This window comes from Canis lupus, chromosome 24 (assembly GCF_011100685.1).
Source record: "Canis lupus familiaris isolate Mischka breed German Shepherd chromosome 24, alternate assembly UU_Cfam_GSD_1.0, whole genome shotgun sequence".
Taxonomy (NCBI): domain Eukaryota; kingdom Metazoa; phylum Chordata; class Mammalia; order Carnivora; family Canidae; genus Canis; species Canis lupus.
In genome coordinates, this window is record NC_049245.1 from 8,142,903 (window position 1) to 8,163,511 (window position 20,609).

The following is a 20,609-nucleotide window of genomic DNA, read 5'->3' on the forward strand; positions in this document are numbered from 1 at the left end:
AAAACTGGTTAGCCAAGAAAGTGGTGTTAGAGACAAAGAGTTTTAAAACTGTTTCTCTTAAGAAATTCTGTTCCCTGTTGTAAATCTTCTGTATGACCTTGAGAAATAACATAAAATTCTTATCTGTTGAGTAAGAATACTCAGTTTTCAATCTTGTGACAAATAATGAGTCAAACCGATTGGAATGGACTCTACTCAGAATGAGCCTGATAGAAATAGGAAGAGAGGATAAACTATTCCTTTCTGAGACATAGCTGCCTTTTCAATGATTCTGAAAGAAACAGAATTCTCTTGCTTCTTTAATGGAAGCAATGGCTTGCTCTAATAATCAATTATTAAATATTCATAACCCACCTCAAAATGCATTAATTGCTAAGATCCACTTGTCATCATGTACTTTGAGGTTTCCTTTAGTTATGCTTGTAATTCTAATATTGTACAGATATAGAAGTGATAGATCAGCAATATGAAAATTTAAATTTGGAAAAATTATTAAATAATAGAACCACAGATAATCATATTAGTCAATCACTAAGCATTTATAAGCATCTACTATCTGCAAATTGCTTTTCTAGACACTAAGATGCAGAAAAGATTACTTCCTTATAACTACTGCTTGTTATAAGTTTATCATCTTATAGATGTTGGCTTACACAACTCTATCATATGCAGATACTAGCACAATTTTTTTAATTAGTGTTTAACATTTGAGTTGCATTTTGGACAGTTGCATAAAAAAAGAAATTTACAATCCATATCTAGTTTTGAAAGGTTATGTTTGGAAAAAGTGTATTTGACATAGAGAAAAATATTATTCTGGTACTAAAGCATAGCTTGATAAAATAACCAGATTTGGGTGGCTCATAAGAGCAGATAGCCTAAGAAAATGCCCCTCTACCTAGTTGTAAGATTTAGCAAATGAGAATGGATGCTCCATTAAATTTGAATTTCAGCTAGAAAAAAATAAGTTTTAGTGTTAAGTGTGTCCCCAATAAAATATTTGGGACATTCTTATACTAATAATTTATTGACTATTTATCGGATATTAAAATTTTATTTGGAGTCTTGTGTTTCATCTCGCAATCCTATCAAGAAGGAAATTAGTGACTGCTAAAATAAAATACAACAGCCCACGGCAATTAAACTTCAAGGGACAGATTAATAGTTCTGGGACCTCTGAAGAAACCTTAAGAACATATGGCCAACTGTCAAGGAAGAACTTTTCTACACCCCTTATCTGCAACCTCTCCATCCTCACTCTGGTAAAATCACAAATTTCAGTTTTCACGCTCCTGAAGGAGTCAAAATGGTAGGTAAAAAGGAAAGGAAAATCGAAAGATTGTACTCTTCTTCCACCCTAAGCAGCCAGTCCATAGCAGTCCCAAAACTAGATGAGAGAAAGAAGAGTAAACTTTAAATACAATTCAGTTTTAGTAAACACAACTTGGTATTGTAATTTCTGAATTGAGACTGTGATTATCCTGTCCAGTGATGTTAGGATATTTTATTCTCTAAGAGTCATATAAAGTCTGGGAGAAATCAAGTTTTTATCTAGGGGCAGGGGGAAAAATCCCCAATGCATAAAACTTAAGGGGCATTGAGAGACAAGAAAGAGAGAGAGAAAGAGAGGGAGGGAGGAACATTCTGATGCTATTTATTCTGTTCCATGAGTCCTGCTGTTCAACAACATTCAAGTTACATGAGTAAAAGAGCACAGGGGAAGTTGACAAAATGGATAGGAAACAGCATTTAATAGACATACAAATGTCCTAGTCATACCCATACACCAACTTTCTCCCCATCCAGGAGCAGAATTTAGTGATTATCCATTGCATATAACACCCAGTGCTCAGTATATCAAGTGCCCTCCTTAATGCCAATTACCCAGTTACCTCGTTCCCGTACCCACCTTTCCCCCAGCAACCCTCAGTGTGTTCCCTATAGTCAAAAGTTCCTTATGGTTTACCTCTCTCTCTGTTTTTATCCTATTTTATTTTTCCTTCCCTTCTTCTACTTTTGAAGCAAACATCTGTCCACTGTGGAATATCGTGGTCTAGCTAAGCTCATTTATGCCTTACAGCATAATATACGCAAACATATAAAAATGTAATATGACTGGAGTCATGACGGGAAAGGAATAATAATTACTTGTGAGAGATATCAGTAGAAAGCCATATATGGCTTCTAAGAAATTGGCCAACTGTTGAAGTACATCTTGGCCTATTCACTTGGCCAAAATAAGTCAAACAAGCCAGAATATATCTGATCTCTGAACTATTCTGATGACCATAAAGAGAAACTCATCTAGTGATATGTGTATATATATATATATATATATATATTTCTGATTTTATATTTATATTTATAATACATATAGGTAAAATATACATAATATATAACATATACACATATATATTCTAACATGGATGTACATATATTATAATATATAATAAAAATTTTTATACCCTATTGGTTGTGAGATAAATGTGAAAAAATTTAATGAAGCAAAGAAAAATCAATAGCAAAAAAAAGTTCTAAAAATTACTCTGTTCATTTCGATATAATTAATGCAGACAGCCATTTGTAGTCACAAACTAATTTTTCCCCAATTTAACAGATTAAATCTAATATTTACATTAGTTAAATCAGACAGAAAAGTGGGTCCTCTTGGCAGATTTTTAAAAATGAATTTCAGTTATTATTAGACTCCAGAAAACTACAAAGTTTGGAAAGAAGGAGATATTCATACATGTCAAAAAATGAAGAGTTTTCTCGCATCTGAACCAAATGGAACAAAAACTATTTGTTCAACCATAATTTCATATTTCATAATGGGATCCCCCTATAAAAGAACTTCCAAACTTTGACCACACTTTGAGTCAACAAAGAGTTGTCTTCATTATAATTTATAAATAAGCATACATACTTTAAGTAGGCATTCGACCTTACAAGATGGATGGATTTGGTTTTACCTTCTTTCGGGGGTGGGTGGGTAAGTTTACCTTCAAATGCCTTTCCTTCCTCTAAGATATATGATTAGTTTTTACTACTTAAAGCAACCTAGGCTTCAAAACACTCTGCAGAGCCACTTTTCACATTTTAGAAAGTGTGTAATCTGCATTTACCTGTCTAATTTTGGGTCACATTTAAGAAGAGGAAAAATCAGCATATATGGACAACAAGGTTAGAATCCAAAGTCAATTTACATATGAGCATTTTCATTATTTGACTGAATTGATCAAAATGTACACTGGACAACTAATCAATTGAGATAAATATAGAAACATATTAGTGTATTAAACACTTTAAGCCCATATTTGTCTTTAAACTGAAGTGATGTGCTGTATCAACAGTGTTTTTTAGTCAGTACCATACAGAAGTCAGGTTGCATCCAAATTAATATGCGTAATTCTATTTTAATCCTGAGATGGAAAAATGGCAGGTCAAAGAGTCATTGAAAGCTCTCTTCATATGATGCTTTAGAGCATAAGGCAGAGGTAAAAATAAAATTACACTAAGTGTTCTTCGAGGATTTCTGTGATTGATTGGTTGTATGGATTTAAAAAACATAATTACAGTCAGGAAGATTTCCATAGTATGAAACATACTTATGTCATGGAGATATGGTCCTAAATGCAGTTATGTTCTTTAAGATATGTTCAAAACCTGTGCCTCTATTGTACTTTTTATGCTAAGGTGACAAACCTTCTCTGGACAATACTCAGTTGCTCCCTACCTAACAAATTTTAATTTGGCTTGTACATTAAAAGTAAAGTTTCTGATTTAGTTTCTGACTTTAAAAAATCAAAATCAGATAGAGATAGATAGATAAATAGATATATTTCTTAATTATCTTAAAAAATCATATCTGCCATTGCTGGGATAGAATTGATGGTGCAAGTAGTGGGCTTCATGAGTGTCAGCTGCTGCCTTTAGAAAGGCATGTGCTTTCCCAATGGCAATAATTTTCTCTTCTCTCCATTTTCTCTTCTCTTGCTCTCCCTCTTTTCTTTCCTCTTGTCTCTTCTCTCTCTCTTCTCCCTAATGTCTTTCCTGAGCCCTTATCTCTGATTTTATTAATCTCTCTAGTCTCTACAGGCACTAGTGTTTGCCATCCTAGGTCATAAATATTATTGTTTTATTTTTAACTCTTTCCACAAAGACAGCAGCAAATGTTATGATAGTAGTCCCTAAAACATCCTTTCTTTTGTACAATTTTAAAAATAATTTAAGCTGTGTTAAAAAACCCTTAGGGTATTCATTTTTTAAAAGAAAAAATAATTCTTGATTGATAGGTTATATAAAGCATGGTTCATTTATCCAGCAGAGTATTATAAAACCATTACAAGGAAAACTGAGCAGTGTTCAAAATATATTGTTAAGAGACAAATAAAATTGAAAAACATTATGCACAAAAATATGCTTCAGGCTTAGTCACAAGACACTTAACAGTAGATACCTATGGAATTGGGAATGTGTGTGCTGGGGCGGTATAGAGAAAAAAAAAAATTACTTACAGTTTACCCTTCCTTACTATTTAGATTTACCATCAGCAGAAATTATCCTTAAAATTAAGAATGATTTTTAAGTTCCTAACGCGAATACATTTAAAAAATATATCTTAAAAAATAAAAATATCTTATATGTATGCATATCATTTTATTTACATAACATTTTCACAAACATTGTTACCTAATATAGTCTTTACAATAACCTTATAGGTACGCACTTAGATAATACACTATTTATTTATTTATTTATTTATTTATTTATTTATTTAGAGAGTGAGCGAGCCCAGGGGAGGAGCAAAAGGAGAGGAAAAGAACCTTATGCAGTCTTTTATAGAGTGCTAGGCATGGAGGCATGTGGGGTTCCATCTCAGGACCCTGAAATCATGACCTGAGCTGAAATGAAGAGTCCAAAGCTTAACTAAATGAGCCTGCCTAGGCATTTTTTTTTCTTTTTTAGAAAATGAAAAAAAAAAAAAAAAAGACAGGATTAATCAAACCTACATAAGATTCTATAACCAGAAAGATATAAAGCCAGAATCACACCAAGTCTATCTGTCAGGATAGGATAGGTTATTATTAGGTAGGAACAAATACGACTCCCACATCAGTAGCTTCAAACCACAAAAGATTTTTGGTTTTTGTTTTGTTTTTGTTTTTGTTTCCTGTCTAGTAAGGATTCGCTATACCTCTGTTTTATGTTATTTTCATCCTGGAACACCAGCTACCATCTAGATTATTGCTAGTCATCATGGCAAAGGACAGGTCTTATGTTGCAGTGAAAGCCTTGGCAACTTCTACTTACAACTCATTGGCCAAAACTGGTCATACACTCTATGCAATCACGAGAACTCCAGTAAATATAATGTTGCTGTATATCTGGAACTGAGGGTGCAGGATAGGGGGATGGATATAATAACTGGTAAACTTAATGACTAATACCTCAAAGCCTCTAACTCCAGGTCTCTCATTATAAATTAATATAGCTTTATGGATCTCCAAGTACGTCATGTTTAGAAGGAAACTTTCATTTACAACCACCTTGATATAAATGATTTAAAATATATGTAGAACTGAGTGCATGTGTGTGTCTGTGTATCACACTCATATATGTTATGTGACTCTATAAAAGTGTCCTGTCCTATTTTTCTTTTTTACTCACATTTGATCAGATTATTGTATTGTATGTACACTTACGTTATATAAATGTTTTGTCTTTTGGTAGGTAGGAAGAACAATAGAAGCTGAGTATCTCAATGCCCACTTAGTCACGTCAAGTGCAGAATATTAACAGAAGAGAAAGCCAGCTGCAGCCTGTAGATAGCATACTGCACTGCATGGCACACACTATAAACAAGTATCTCCAAACATTCACAGGCTCTTAACCTCAATCACATATCCTTAATCAGATGTCAATTCAGTAGCAAATTTTCTAAATAATGATGATGTAACATTCATTAGCAAATAGGAGACATCAATTACATTAAGCATCATGCTTGGGCTGCCAGATAATCATGAATAAAACACATTTATAAGCCATGTGCTTTTCAGCCAAGGACAACAATGCAAGCAGTGATTTAGTTATCAGAGAAACATACAGAAAGATATTTTACTTTAGCAAGTGTCACAGTAGCTGTTAATTAGATGCAGGTAATTGAAGTATATGACAAAAATTTAAGAATATCAGGACCAATAGTGCAGATTAAAAGTCCTTTTCAGGAAGAAAGCACATGCCAAAACTAGAAAGTTATGATATGTGAGGCCTGCAACTGAGCAACTTATAATCCAGATAGGGGGAGAAGACCTGTTGGGCAGGCATCATGATAGCACAGGAGGAGGGGATAAAAGGAAAACACCACCAACAACTCAACTGGAGAAGGGTGTCTTTAAGAGTCACTTCAAAGGAATCCAGAATTTGGAAACTGAGTGGATATGGACAGACAGATAAATAAGCAGAGCAGTACAAGGAATATTAACTCCCTCCCCAGTGCATACGAGCATGTGTGTGTGCATATACATGGACACATGCACACATGCATGCACACACACAGACACAGATATAACACTAGTTTGCTGGGAGTACTCATATCACAGAAAATCTAAAATTGTTTTATATTTTCCTGCTGGTAGAAGGAAGTCTGGTCTTGGGCATGCTGACTTTAGAGAGGTGGAGGGACGTGGGTTTGAAATGTTTTTTGGGGGCAGCCTGGGTGGCTCAGCAGTTTAGTGCCACCTTCAGCCCAGGGCCTGATCCTGGAGTGTCCCGGGATTGAAAAGGAAAAGAGGGAAGGGGAAGAAGAAGGAGAAGGAGAAGGAGAAGGAGAAGGAGAAGGAGAAGGAGAAGAAGAAGAAGAAGAGAAGAAGAAGAAGAGAAGAAGAAAGAAGAAGAAATAAAGAAAAGGAGGAGTAGAAGAAGAAGAGGAGAGGGAGGAGGAGGAGGAAGAAGAAGAGGAAGGAGAAAAACTGGTCTGGAGATAAATCAACTGAGAACATCAGAATGAACCAACTTCCTTGAAGTTATTGAGTAAAAAACAAATCTGTGATCCTAGAGGAGAACACAGGCAACAGCCTCTTTGAACTCGGCCACAGTAACTTCTTGCAAGATACATCCACGAAGGCAAAAGAAACAAAAGCAAAAATGAACTATTGGGACTTCATCAAGGTAAGAAGCTTTTGCACAGCAAAGGATACAGTCAACAAAACTAAAAGACAACCTACAGAATGGGAGAAGATATTTGCAAATGACATATTAGATAAAGGGCTAGTTTCCAAGATCTATAAAGAACTTATTAAACTCAACAGCAAAGAAACAAACAATCCAATCATGAAATGGGCAAAAGACATGAAGAGAAATCTCACAGAGGAAGACATAGACATGGCCAACATGCACATGAGAAAATGCTCCTCATCACTTGCCATCAGGGAAATACAAATCAAAACCACAATGAGATACCACCTCACACCAGTGAGAATGGGGAAAATTAACAAGGCAGGAAACCACAAATGTTGGAGAGGATGCGGAGAAAAGGGAACCCTCTTGCACTGTTGGTGGGAATGTGAACTGGTGCAGCCACTCTGGAAAACTGTGTGGAGGTTCCTCAAAGAGTTAAAAATAGACCTGCCCTACGACCCAGCAATTGCACTGCTGAGGATTTACCCCAAAGATTCAGATGCAATGAAACGCCGGGATACCTGCACCCCGATGTTTCTAGCAGCAATGTCCACAATAGCCAAACTGTGGAAGGATCCTCGGTGTCCATCGAAAGATGAATGGATAAAGAAGATGTGGTTTATGTATACAATGGAATATTACTCAGCCATTAGAAACGACAAATACCCACCATTTGCTTCAACGTGGATGGAACTGGAGGGTATTATGCTGAGTGAAATGAGTCAATCAGAGAAGGACAAACATTATATGTTCTCATTCATTTGGGGAATATAAATAATAGTGAAAGGGAATAGAAGGGAAGGGAGAAGAAATGGGTAGGAAATATCAGAAAGGGAGACAGAACATAAGGACTCCTAACTCTGGGAAACGAACTAAGGGTGGCGGAAGGGGAGGAGGGCGGGGGGTTGGGGTGAATGGGTGATAGGCACTGAGGTGGGCACTTGACGAGATGAGCACGGGGTGTTATTCTGTATGTAGGCAAATTGAACACCAATAAAAAAATTTATTAAAAAAAGGAATCTTTTTTTTACTTGACTGCAACCACATGATTCCACATGTGTGAACACCTGCACATATGGGATTTATGAATTTATCAATTAGAGCCTGATTTATGAATTTACTAAGGAAGTAAAAGAAGGAAGAAAACCAGGTTTCACAACACCTTCATCAGACAGGTTAGGCCTAATGTGCTCTGGGTAGCAGACAGAAATACCTGTAAACACTGTTTTTCCCCTAGGTATCAAATATGTGCCAGAAAATCCTTCACTACATTTCTACAAAAGCCATCAGCATAGATGACACCTGTTGTCATAGCTGACTGAACTTAAGGAAAGAACAAGACAGACCAGCTCAGGACACTCTTAGAGAAGTGGGAAAAGTGCCCTGTGTCACTGGGTGCTTAGAATTCCCAAGCTTAGGTCTTAACCTCAGAAGCTATTTAGAAGAATATTAAAAATTTAACTGAGGGATGTCTGGGTGGCTCAGCAGTTTAGAGCCTGCCTTTGGCCCGGGGTGTGGTCCTGGAGACCTGGGATCGAGTCCCAAATCAGGCTTCCTGCATGGAGCCTGCTTCTCCCTCTGCCTGTGTCTCTGCCTATCTCTCTCTCTCTCTCTCTCTCTCTCTCTGTGTGTGTTTCATGAATAAATAAATAAAATCTTAAAAATAATAATTAACTGAGTGAAGTTGTGTGTTCTGATTAAGGTCTGCTATTACCTGCTAACATGCACCCAGGGCATGGTGAAGGCCATGATAAACTTGTTTCTATATCTTCTTCAGCTACTGGAGACCTTAAATAGCCCCTATTTTTTTTTCTGTTCTATATAAGCTTAAATATTATTAGGTTCTCTTAGAAACTGGTGCACTGGGGATTCCTTGTGTGTTAAAAGGTTGTTGTATAGGAGTTTAAAAGCTTTAGTTCGGTTACCCTTGACTGTTTTAAACGAAAAATGACTCTATTTTGTAGAAAATTCTTACATTGCCTCTTAACTTAAATGCTGCATTTTAATACTGAATTATTTTTAGATAAGACAAAATATGCATAATATTATTGAATATGTCTATGGGATAAACGACTACATAGAATGTTCCATCTGGTAGAGTCCCGACAAGAAACAGATGACACTTTCAAATTGAGTAATTGGAAAATGGTTAGTAGAGAGACTATTTACAAAGGTGTGGAAAGGCTTTAGCAGTTACTAGGGCTAGTGCCATTCCTTCAGACTAGTAAGCAGGGCATTGTCACTATCCAAGACCAATAAGCATGAAGAAGAGGAGGAGTTACCAGAATGTGGAGAAAAACAAGAAATAAACACCTCACCTCTGTTCTCCTCTCCTCTTCAGACTTCCTGATGGTGCTGCCTACCACCCAAACCCAAAAGGAAGCCAGAAGGCCAAGAAACCAATTAAGACATTCCATTAGATTACCTTCCAAGGCAGAGAAAAGGAAGAAGAGTGGCTTTGGAGAGCAAACACAACCAGCAGAGATGTACTTACTGACTCGGAGAAGTATGTGTTTGTGTATACAGAAAACAAGAATAATCTTGATTATGGGATTTTGATTTTCAAAATCATATATTTTGGAGACAACTAAGACTTATATTACAGTCAAACTATCCTGGCTGGGATCAAGTGTACAAAGTATTTAAGAGAAGCAGAGTAGGAGAAAACAGAGCTCACCTCAACAATCCCCAGGCCAAAAGCTGCTTCTTTGGGGGAAAGAGGAAAGAGAAGATCTACAGACTCAGGAGTAGAGAGGCCTGTGACAATCACTCAAAAAGAACCACTCAGGAAGAGACAAATCCCAGAGAAAGAATGTGAGCATGCCGTGTTGAGGCAAGGTTCAGGAAACTCAAGTGGATGAAGGGAGCCAGGTGCAATACAACAGGGAGTGGTGGGGAGAGAGCCCAGGTCCCATCTAATTGTGGGGGGAGGGGGGAGGGCAGTACCAGCCAGCTGCATGGGGAACATCCATGCAAGAATACACGTACTAAGTCAGTGCATTTCTAATTGTTCAATAGACACCAGAAAACTAGATTATCGAAGTAAAACTTCCAGATTTACATAGTTTTATGGGCTAAATAAAATGCATCTGTGGACCAAACTCAGTTCACACCCTGGTTCTAGGCAGATGGAGTTCTAGAGGTATACTAGCAGGGAGATTTGCTAAACCTAAGGGGCCATGTAGATTGGAATGAAGAACATATGAAGGTAGACTTAGGACCAAGGAGCATGTGGAACCTTCAATACATGGCCTGACTCAACACAAACTTCCAGGAATGTTGATAAAACCCAGGTAAGGGAAAAGGAATATTCAAAATTTAAACTGAATGGTTTTTGTGTCATGTCTATAGAATCATAACCTACCCCGCCCCCTCAAAAAAATAGCATTGGGGATCCCTGGGTGGCGCAGCGGTTTGGCGCCTGCCTTTGGCCCAGGGCGCGATCCTGGAGACCCGGGATCAAATCCCACGTCGGGCTTCCGGTGCATGGAGCCTGTTTCTCCCTCTGCCTATGTCTCTGCCTCTCTCTCTCTCTCACTGTGTGCCTATCATAAATAAATAAAAAATTAAAAAAAAAATTAAAAAAAAAATAGCATTGTAGAAAAATAAAGCAATCACTGCTCATCTATATTCCCCAGTTCTCTTCAGTAAGCTCTGGCTTTAAAATTGCAGGGCATAATCTAAAATTTCTGCCTACCCATTCTACCATCCTGCTGAAGGTATATAAGCAGATTTGATCACTGGGATCTTCTGCTTCCATTCTATATAACTATCAACTTGGTGATCTGCTGCTGATGAAATTTTAGGTGCTGAGTTGGGAATCTTTCCAGTTCATCCAGAGTGAAGCAAGGGTTCATGGTCAAAATGAACTACATTAAAATGATCCAGACTCTGGCCCTGGAGTAGCCATAATTCACTGTGAAACCTAGAATAAGAGGCTTCTTCCTAGTGTGACCCTAATACTCTTGTCATAAAATGTGAGAGGCAGGTGTCAGATCCTAGCTGAACACTGAAATCTCATTCCATTATACGATCCTATAGGTGATTAGGTGGAAGCATACTGAAAATGAATGAGCATTCCATAAATGAAAAATCTTATTATTTTTGTATAACTGATTCTTCCAAACAAATTCAGCTTTTCTTTTTATAGAAGGAGGTTAGCCATTCCCCTTCCTTTTTTTTTTTTTTTGTATACTTTAAAAACTGTTGGAATTTATATATTTCTTCTGCATTTTCCCTCTTTTACAGCAGTCAGTAAATTCTCTGAAGATAGGTTATGGAAATAACCTACAGAATTTCACTTTCTATTTGTCATGGACTAATTTATAACCCAAGGAAACAGAACACTTCCTTATTGTGTGGTTCTTTCTTCTTCTTTCTCCTTCTTCTTCTTCTTCTTCTTCTTCTTCTTCTTCTTCTTCTTCTTCTTCTTTTCTTCTTCTTCTTCTTCTTCTTCTTCTCTTCTTTCTTCTTCTTCTTCTTCTCCTCCTCCTCCTCCTCCTCCTCCTCCTGCTTCTTCTTCTTCTTCTTCTTCTTCTTCTTCTTCTTCTTCTTCTTCTTCTTTTTCTTTTTTTTAATTTTTCTTTCACCAGTGTAGTCTAAGACCAGGAACCACATATTTATTACTCATGATTTGGGTCTCCAAACTTTTCTGAAATCCTCCCACCAACTTTCTTGTCCCTGAATTGCTTTAAGATCTTCAGGTTCATAGAAACCTGCTTGGCATGCATAATATGGTTCAGTACCACATGTTTTTCTATCATTTGAAGATATATTTCAGTCTATAAGGATGAAAAGATCTCTCTAATATTTTGTATTATTGAACAATGACATGGTATATTTCAATATTAAAACTCAAAGAAGCAATGATAGAAAAATTAAATATTCAGTGTCAAGAAGGCTACAAATCGGAGAAAAGAAAAACATGCAAAATCTAGAAGTGATATCCTTAAAAAAATAGTCTAGAGGTAGATGTTTGTCTGAAATTGGAAATGTGGTCAGATGTAGACATTTGGAATTTTGATCAATATTGAGCAGGTGGTAATATTATTGACAAAATTATTCTGGCCAAGAGATGCCCTCCAATGACTGAACAGTGTAAAAATTAAAATTTTGTTCATGCCCTTTCTGGCTCTAGTATTATAGAATTAAAGGAAGCTCCAATTTCTTGGCTTTTTCTTCTTCAAATGGAGATCACTGACTATTGGGTTCCAATTTTTAAAACCACACAATTAACTGAAGTGAGTCAATAACAAAGCTTGAATATAAAAACAAATCAGTATGTCAAGAATGCATATGACAAGCCATGCCAGTAAATTAGATGAATTGCAAGAATTTCAACCAAAAAGTGAGTTCCAAAAGAATGAAAAAAATGAAATATTTCACCTACTTCGATCAATCATTAATACTTATGGCAGACTTGATCTTTACCCAAGGATCTGGTAACAGCCATTAACACTTAGTTCACCTCAAGAACTGAACTTCATAATTGGATAAAAGTGCTAAAAGCCAAGGACCTAGAGTTACTTAAATATATTACAAATATTACAAATTGCCACAATGAATAGGTCAGCCCAGGAAAAAAAAAAAAAAACACTGAGCATAGCTAAGAGGTTGTTTAGTAGGAGAGAAAATAATGCCATTTGCTGGTCAATGATCTGATGGGGTCAGAAAAAAACATTTTAAACCCATAGAGGTGGGTAGCCAAGGGGGCTCAGTGGTTTAGTGCCTCCTTCAGCACGGGGTGTGATCCTGGAGACCTGGGATCGAGTTACACGTCAGGCTCCCTGCATGGAGCCTACTTCTCCCTCTGCCTGTGTCTGTCTGTCTGTCTCCCCCTCCCCCAATGTCTCTCATGAATAAATAAATTAAATCTTTATAAATAAATAAATAAATAAATAAATAAATAAATAAATAAATAAACAAACCCATAGAGGAAAACTATACATGGGCAGTTGGCAACCTAAAAAGGATAGAGGAAACAGCAATCTATCATTGGAGTGGAGGGGAGTGAGACTTGAGATAAGGGTCCCCTACAGACACACCCTCACCTCTGTCCTAATTGGGCCACTCCAATTGCCCACTCTAGTACAATCCAACCAGTAGAAACAGAGTCCTTTTAAAAACCCTTGGCTGGAGGCTGTAACATTGGGATAGAGTGTGGATAACAATGACAAGATAATATATTAAGCCATTGTCACTATGATCTAAGGTTAAGTCTGGAGAGAAGAGGGAAAAATTGGACCTGGCCAAAGGTTCTGTTGAGAAGGGTCGCATTAGGGCTCTTGTAAGTGGTGAAAAAACTGAATCTCAGCATAGTTCGCAGCAAATGGACATGCTTCACTCCCACAATATATGGACAATGCTTCACAACCAAGAAGCTCCCTATAGAAACCTTGAGATAATTGTCATTAAAGCTATCAGCAAGGACTCTGAGACATCAAACCCTCCAGAAACTGAGAGTATCCGAAAGTTTACAACGACTAGATTCAGATGACATTCTCACATTGGGAAAAGTTACTCCTAGACTTGGGCGGGTGCGGGGAGGGGAAAGGGAGTGATGATAGAGGTAAAAAGGTAAAACCTGAGATGAGATGTCAGCCATAAATATTACTTGTCTCCAGTTAATTCCTCATTCAGGGCTGCCTTCTGTCTTACCCTTAATGAGCCTTATGGTAACTTTCTGTTTAGTTAAGTGCCACATCCTTCTCCTCCACTCTCCTCTATTTCCCCCTGAAATCCGGCATTTTGTTTTGTTAAGTGGCTTGCCTTTACTAGGAACTCAATCCTTTGTTGACCTAATTAACTCATTAGGAATTTAATGAATTCTTTGCCTGGCCTATTTGCATGATCAAATCATACATGTGGTGTAAGGAATGAAGGCTCTACTTTCATATCATCATGGTCTTTACCTCACTGATTCATTCACATGAGATAGTATCAGTACATCTCTTGCCTTGCCTAACCTAAGCTGCATTCAAAAGATGTCTTCAGACCAGCCAACTAGGGACCATTACTTTGTCTCAAGATTGGGTAGGTCTGAACTTATCCTTATGAGGTATGTGTTGGTTCCACTACACTGAACATAGAGCCTAAATAACAAGTGAAACGTGTTCTAGAAATTCTGGGCTTGCTGGTTATATATTTTCACTTCAGGCATAGTACAGTTACAAAAATGAACAAGTGGCCTCTGATCATTCATACTTAGGAAGCTCCTAATAGGTTTATCCTATATTTTACAATATCCTTGGCCACAATCAATAATAGAGACCAGAAGTAGGGCATAAGAAAAATACACGGCTAACCTCAAAGAATTTTTGGAAAGAATTCCTTGATTAATAAATTGGAAACTATCCTCAGGTTGTAAATAAAACCTCATTTACAACCAGAAGAACTTATTTCCTCCTTTATAACTAATATTTTACTTCATATTCTTTTCTTGAAATGATTAGAGATAAAAGCCAATCATATACATAATCTAGTTTTGAGGTAAAAATTATCCAGAGATATAAATGTTTGAAATTTTAATGTTTTCATTTCTAATCACACCAAAGAATTAGTGAATGATATGGTGGGGGGGTGGGGATTGGGGGAATAAGATTATTTCTTCTGTCTTAATAATGTGTTACTAACAAAATGGGAAATACTCTAAGCGTTTTACATACATTATCTCATTTACTACTCTTGACAATCCTGTAAGGTAGGAAACTAATTATGAGATCATCCTATAATTAATACATGGTAAGATCAAAATTTGCAACCTGGATTATCATCAAGTATAACTCAAAAAAAAAAAAAAAAAAGAAAGGCAAGGGGCCGCATCAAGGATCAAGGAGGTAGGAAAAAGTGACCAAAAGTGGGGAAATTCTAGTCTGTCTCCAACACACTGAATAAAAGGCCAGCACAGAAGCCAAAACAAAACAAAACAAAAAACCCAAACCCAAAATCCAAAAACTGACACCATATGACAGTCTTGGTCTAAGTATCATCCTAAAGAGCTGAATTACAAAGGTCCAGGTGTAGTGGTATCTATTCTGGGTGAGCAAGTTTATTTAAAAATGCCACATAAGAAAACTCCACATTAATTCTCCAAATTCATCTTTTTTCCAGCAACTTTTCAAGAAAAGAATTTAAATAAAGTATGGCTTTTAAAGATCTTTCACTAATACCCACTTAAATCATACTTCTTCCTTATATCCTTCATAGGGGATTGAGCCTCTAAAATTAATTTCCCAAAGTGGCAACTGACTTGAATTAAAAGATATAAAGACATTATTTCTAGTACTATAATGTAGTAAAAGATCACAAAGTTTTAGACAGTAAACTACATGTAAATAAGCAGGAAACTTTGTTCTTCATAATTAGCAAAAAAAAAAAAAGAGAAGCTTTAGTTTATTAATGCTTGCAATTTTGATATAGTAGGTGCTAAACAAATTTGCTTTTCTATGTGCCAAATTCTAGAACTGCTTGTCAGTAATGAGATGTTTTTCTAAAGATATAACTTTGGGTACAAAATAGTGATGTTTATTTTTTGTTCACACTGACTTAGCCATATTGTTGAGTTAACTCTACACCTAAATCACAGTGGGTACAAGACCCCATAAGCTAGGTTAGTCCTGATTATTAGGTAGAATAGTGGTTCTCATACTTCAGTGTGTATCAGATTTCACCTGCAGGACTTGTTAAAACAGATTGCTGGGGGCCACCTCAGAGTTCCTGATTCAAGCCCAATAATCTATTTAATATGTTCCTTGGTGATGCTGATGGTGCTGAGCTGGGAACACATTTGGAGAATTACTGAAGTAGAAGAAATGGAAGTAGATGGTCATCATAGTTTACTGGAATCATAGATTATCTATTATTTGAAAGCATTATCTCTCCACTTGCTAGTTGTTTTATTTATTTATTTATTTATTTATTTATTTATTTATTTATTTATTTACTTATATTACTTACTTACTTATTCGTAAAAGACACAGAGAGGGAGAGGCAGAGATACAGGCAGAGGGAGAAGCAGGATCCATGAGGGAGCCTGATGTGGGACTTGATCCCAGGACTCCAAGATCACACCCTGGGCCAAAGGCAGGCACTAAACCACTGAGCCACCCAGAGATCCCCACTAGTTGTCTTTCTGGAGATAATACTGAGTCAAGAAAATAGATGATATTTCAATATGAAAAAATCCTGTATTATTCTCAATATTGTCTCTTAGAAGCAAGTTCGAACAAAAAGGAAAATAAATCTATTAGAAACAATAAGAAATTGGTAAGTTGACTAAGTATAAATATACATAACACCTCTACACATAGGCCAAATAAATCAATTGAAGTACTTATTTGGGTTTTATTTTCCCTCCATTTCTTACTCATCTATTCCTCTATACTGGAAAAGGGAGCCAATTAATTCTCAGTACCCCTAGACTTGGGAGTTGCTACACTAAAGGCAACAGTAGCCTGCAAATAGCTGGCTGGTCTGGTTTTTGTTTCCACTGAAGCCTGATACCCTAAAAAAGAGTTATAGTAGGAAGAAAAGGGGAAAAAGCAAGGTTGGCAGTACAAGAGAGAAAAATATCCATGGCTGGGAAGGGAAATGAGTTTGCAGATCCCAAGGATTGCCTGGCAGGTGGAGAAAATGGTTGAAACAGGATCAACTCTTGTAATAATCTCTTGGCCTAGGTAAAGGCCCCATGGCCCCTTGGTATTAGCACAGCAGAAATGCCCACATCTTTTTGTGACCATCTTGTCACACTGATGGTCTCAGCAGCCTCCATGATGAAATGAAGCTACGTCCCACTTCTAAGTATCATGTATCTCAGTGACCTTAGAGAAGGAAAAGAAAGTTCCATAAATACTGGGATTGATTTATTTGCCTGATAGGGCAAAGGGATAGGGAAAGGGTGGATGGTTGACCTGAGGTAATACTAAATTTGACTAAAAGAAAATAAAGAAATAAGGATATTTCTTGTATGCCCAAATTTGATTATCAATTTATATTTAGTCTATATTAAACAGAGTCCATACCTATTTTATATTAAAAAAAGCAACTTTCCTATATGACAAGAAAATAATTCCATTAACAATGCAATAAAATTACAAAATACCTAAGACTATTTTTTTTTTTTTTATGTGCAGGAAACATATAAGGAAAACTGCAAAACCTTAAGAAGGAACATACACAAAAAATGCAAGATTTGGAAATGGAGATAAAGCTATACTACTATGTGGGAGAAGTCGACATTAGAGAGATGTGAATTCTCTTTAATATAGGAATCTAATTCAATTCCAACAGGATTTTTGGGGGGATGGAGAGACTTGACAGAGAGGTTCTAAGTTTTTTTTTTTTTTTTTTTTTTTGTTTTTTTTGGGAAAATCAGATCATTAAGTCAGTTGATACTGTTACAGAAAAATCAAACATACCAACGGATCAATATGTGAATCTCTTGATAAAGGGAAAGAGGAAGAGAGAGAGAGGGAAAAAAAAAATATATATATATATAATTAACTAATAATCTGAGGAAAAAATAAAAATGTTCTCCTTCATAAAGCACACCAAGATAATTTTCAGAGAGACCAAAGATACAAATGCAAACAATTAAACCATGCTACAGATAATAGAAACCATAAAAAACTGATTGCAATAAAACATATCATTTCTATAGGCCAAAGGGGAAAGGGAACATAAATAAAATAAACAGAAAAATGAGAATAAAATGTTTGTAACACATATGAGTATTAACTAATATCTTTATTAATTTCAGTACTAAATAAATGAATCATAAATACATAAGTAAATATAAATATGAATTAGAATGGGCAATTCTTTTGAGAAGATATATAAATGTCAGATAATCCTTGATGAGGTGTTCTACTTCAGAAATTGTCAAATAAATTAAAATTAAAATCATCACATGATGTCAACTTTCACCTACCAAATTGACATCAACTTTAATTTAATTTATTTTTTTTAAGATTTTATTTATTTATTCACAAGAGACACAGAGAGAGGAGCAGAGGCCTAGGCAGAGGGAAAAGCAGGCTCCCTGTGGGGAGCCTGATGTGGGACTTGATCCCAGGACCACCACAATCTGAGCTTCTGAAGGCAGACGCTGAACCATTGAGCCACCCAGGTGCCCTGAATTTTATTTTTTTTAAGTGACAATATTCAGCAGTGGCAAGGGTTGGAAAATGGGCTGCTTGGATCCTCCTGATATGAGCGTGACAGCCTATCAAAAGACAAAAACAAATGCTAGAATTTGCTGATTTTGACCAAAAGAAAAGTTTTACAATTTATACCTATTTAAGAGTACTTTTCTGCCTTGTTAATAAATCTCCTGTAAATCTGGTATTTTATAATTTACCCCCCCCCCCCAACATACACACATCAGTTAGAGACTGAGTCCCTCCTCGGAGCCTGGCATAAACTGAGGAGGAGGAAAGGAAAGTAGTGTGAGTAGAATCCTAAAGTGTTCCAGAAAGTCATACTGCTAATTTTGCAGTTTATACCTACAGGAACACAGTGTGGGGAATGATTTGCCTCACCTGGTAACATCTCAGAAACCTCATTACTAAAGATGATGCCACTCACATTCTTACAGAGCTCTTATGGAAAGTATATAAAATTACAACCATCAAATTCGGTAGCAGAGCTTTATACTCCTTCTGCAAAATGTAATAATGTCTTCTTAATTCCCTAGGCTGGCAAGGCTCATACAGCATCATTTATTTAAGGATATCTACATTTTCAAACACTGTTGGGTGAAAACCAGTCCCATCAATCACTGTGACAGGCTACGTTCCTCTTGAGTTTATCTTTCTGTACGTTTTGTGCCAGATTTAGTTTGCAAACCACCAAACGGGGAAACATGAGTCTTGTTTAATCTTCACAAATATAAAATGATGTTGTTAGACTATCATTTGCCATTTGAACTCTCATTCATTAATGAAACATTGGTTAAACAACAGCCTATCCACCTTTTAACTACAATACTCCCTTGTATCTGGTGAACCCTTAATGGATGACCTGTTTAAAAACACAGGGGATATTTTATTCATAGTACAATTTGTGTGAAACTTGTCACTGTAGAGGATCCTTTCTTAATGCAAACAGGCTTGTTTATTTTAATTTCCATTAGGGTCTGGGAAGACAAAAATGATGAATGATGATTCTGAAGCAACAGATTTCACAAGTCAGAGAGTTACTGTGGATGCATTTTGCTTATCTCAAGTTATTTTATCAGAAGCACAAACCACTGTCGCTCCCGTGATACATGAAGACCACCTCATTTCAGTTCATGTACTAGAATCATTTCCAAGGTTACCTCAAGTGTATGAAGAGAAAGAGCAAATACCAGGTAGACAAAATGAACAAAGTATATACCAGGCATAAAGCAAAAGAGGAGTTGCTGGACAGTGGACTCTAAAATCACCCTTTTCCCCAGTTTTCCTTCCTCTCCAAACCATGCAACCTAGCCTGCCTGAAGGAATAGAGAATTCTGTTTTAGTTTTTGAGGAAGCACCCAACTATTTTTTTCTACAGTAGCTACAAAAGGGATACTTGAAAAATGCATGCTTCCAGTTGGGGAGAAAGTCAAAATTCAATAGTTTTCCAGTAACTGTGGGAGCTCTGCCAGTTCAGGCTAACATATAGGTGTGAACGTCTTGGAGACCTCTTGGATCCAATAACCTGATTCTCTGAATCCTGGTCGGTTAGGCCAGTTTGTCTGCAGGTTGATCTCTATCTGCCCACAACCTGCCCCAGGACTCCCTGGGGTTCAGGGCTCAAGAATTCCCTGTCAAAATGGCTTCAAATCTACTTTCAGGGCCTTCACAGACATCATCCACCAGTCCTTCCTCCAAGGACAGTCCTTGCTTCAGTGTGTACATGTCTAGGTGACAGGAGTGGCTTTGGCCTGCCCTTTGATAGAGATGTAAACATAGCTTTGGTGTGTGGCCTCAAGTGTGCATACACAGACTTGGAGGCCCTTATACTGTGGGAAAGAGCTGGGCATAGGAAGAGAAGATGGTAAGCTGAGAAATGAGGGCCAGTTCTCCCTGGGCCACCATATCCCAACAAGCAACTCTAAGTAAGGAGCCTGAGAACTCTTTTTTCTTTTTTAAGATTTTATTTATTTATTCACAGACACACACACATACACACACACACACACACACACACACACACACACATTGGCAGAGGGAGAAGCAGGCTCCATGCAGGGAGCCTGATGTGGAACTCGAACCTGGGACTCCGGGATCACGACCTGAGCTGAAGGCAGATGCTCAACCACTGAGCCACCCAGGCGTCCCAAACCTGAGAGTTCTAATTTAAACCAGATCTCTACATTTTGAAGTTATAATTGCCAAAGTAGGTAGACAAAATGCAGTTTATTCAATGGTTTGTTAGAATAATTTATCATTTTGAAAACTTTAGAT

General features: G+C 36.8%; 1 protein-coding gene and 1 long non-coding RNA gene across 6 annotated transcripts in view; both read right to left on the bottom strand.

Annotated features, from left to right (window-relative positions):
- The window catches only part of MACROD2 (mono-ADP ribosylhydrolase 2), a 2,007,046-nt gene that overhangs the window by 1,014,825 nt on the left and 971,612 nt on the right, over positions 1–20,609 (bottom strand). The gene's annotated exons all lie outside the window — the stretch shown is intronic.
- Positions 16,621–20,609, bottom strand: part of LOC102151160 — a 59,097-nt gene continuing 55,108 nt past the window's right edge. The window contains exon 6 of one of the 2 annotated variants that reach the window (XR_005377551.1): positions 16,621–16,997. This is a non-coding gene — a long non-coding RNA (uncharacterized LOC102151160). Of the gene's footprint in view, positions 16,998–18,261; positions 18,401–20,609 lie in introns of those variants that run through there. The other variant, XR_005377549.1, reaches the window with a different exon arrangement.